The 1,697-nt window shown below is 45.8% G+C and overlaps 1 pseudogene; it reads right to left on the bottom strand.

The window, feature by feature from the left end:
- Positions 1-300: 300 nt before the first annotated feature.
- LOC114553936 (histone H4-like) lies at positions 301-848 on the bottom strand (annotated as a pseudogene).
- Positions 849-1,697: the final 849 nt, after the last annotated feature.

The raw sequence follows: 1,697 nt of genomic DNA, 5'->3' as shown, positions 1-1,697 counted from the left end.
TTACATTAGAGTCGAGAGGGCCGGCAGGTTGCACGGTTACATTAGAGTTGAGAGGGCCGGCAGGTTGCACGGTTACATTAGAGTCGAGAGGGCCGGCCGGTTGCACGGTTACATTAGAGTCGAGAGGGCCGGCCGGTTGCACGGTTACATTAGAGTCGAGAGGGCCGGCCGGTTGCACGGTTACATTAGAGTTGAGAGGGCCGGCAGGTTGCACGGTTACATTAGAGTCGAGAGGGCCGGCAGGTTGCACGGTTACATTAGAGTCGAGAGGGCCGGCAGGTTGCACGGTTACATTAGTTTCTCCGGATCCGGTTTAACCTCCGAAGCCGTACAGGGTGCGGCCCTGCCTCTTCAGAGCGTAGACCACATCCATGGCGGTCACCGTCTTCCTCTTGGCGTGCTCGGTGTAGGTGACGGCATCGCGGATCACGTTCTCCAGGAAGACCTTGAGCACACCGCGGGTCTCCTCGTAGATCAGACCGGAGATACGCTTCACTCCGGATGGCGGGCTTGGTGATGCCCTGGATGTTATCACGGAGAACTTTACGGTGACGCTTAGCGCCTCCTTTACCGAGTCCTTTACCTCCCTTGCTTTTTTTTTTTTTAAAGAGCTTTATTGAGTTTTTACAAATTAAAATGTATACATTTAAACATCCAGTAGGCTACCTAAATATAAACCATACAAGAATTACAAAAATATAACTAATAAAACAAAATGTGCAAACCAAGCTTAAGTGTAAAGTGCCTAGAGCCTTTCATAAAGTGCATAGAGATATTTATAAAGTGCATAGAGCCTTCATAGAACCTCCCTTGCCTCTTCCGCTCATTGTGAGATCAGTCGGTGTTGGATCGTTAGAAACGAATGAGTTCAACAGCAGCAGACCAGCTGTATTTACAGCTTATCTGCGGACGTAAGAGAGGACAGATGGCGCCAACTTCAGTGGGCGGAGCCAAACTCAGCAGCCCTTCCCACATCTCTTTCATAACTAACCTTTTTTCTTTCCTTTTGATTATAATGTATTCATGTGCTTTAAGCCTTCTTGTCTCCCTGCCTCTGTTGTCTGACTATAGTTTTAGAGCCTCATATTTATTAACATTTATAGGCCTATGTCATTTGTTCAAAATTCCTAAATGATAACTTACAAACAAAAAAACTATGTGTGAAACACCTCCTTCCTGTCAGGTCATCTTTCTCTGTAAATAAAGTTCTGATAATAACAGTTTGATTTGTTTGGTATTTTCTAAAATCAACCATTATTTTTCTTGACTTAATTTCACAGTGACCTACCGTCTTCAGTCTAGTTTCAGGATAAAGACTTTACTTTGCTAACCCCTTTACCAAGGGGCGGCTGTGGCTCAGTGGTAGGCGGTTGCCTGCCAATCGGAAGGTTGGTGGTTCGATCCTTGACCCTGCAGTCCCATGTCGAAGTGTCCTTGGGCAAGACACTGAACCCCGAGTTGCCCCCGATGCTGCGCATTGGAGTGTGAATGTGTGTGAATGATTATCTGATGAGCAGGTGGCACCTTGTACGTCAGCCTCGGCCACAGTGTATGAATGGTGAATGGTGAATGGTTCCTGTACCATGTTAAAGCGCTTTGAGTAGTCGTTGAGACTAGAAAAGCACTATATAAGAACAGTCCATTTACATTTACCATTGGTAGTCAATCAGTTTAAAAAAAATGTCTTCTTATTTATT

Source organism: Perca flavescens, chromosome 4, assembly GCF_004354835.1.
Source record: "Perca flavescens isolate YP-PL-M2 chromosome 4, PFLA_1.0, whole genome shotgun sequence".
Classification (NCBI taxonomy): Eukaryota; Metazoa; Chordata; class Actinopteri; order Perciformes; family Percidae; genus Perca; species Perca flavescens.
Note: the sequence above shows the minus strand (reverse complement) of the source record. Positions and strands in the feature narration are given on the sequence as shown.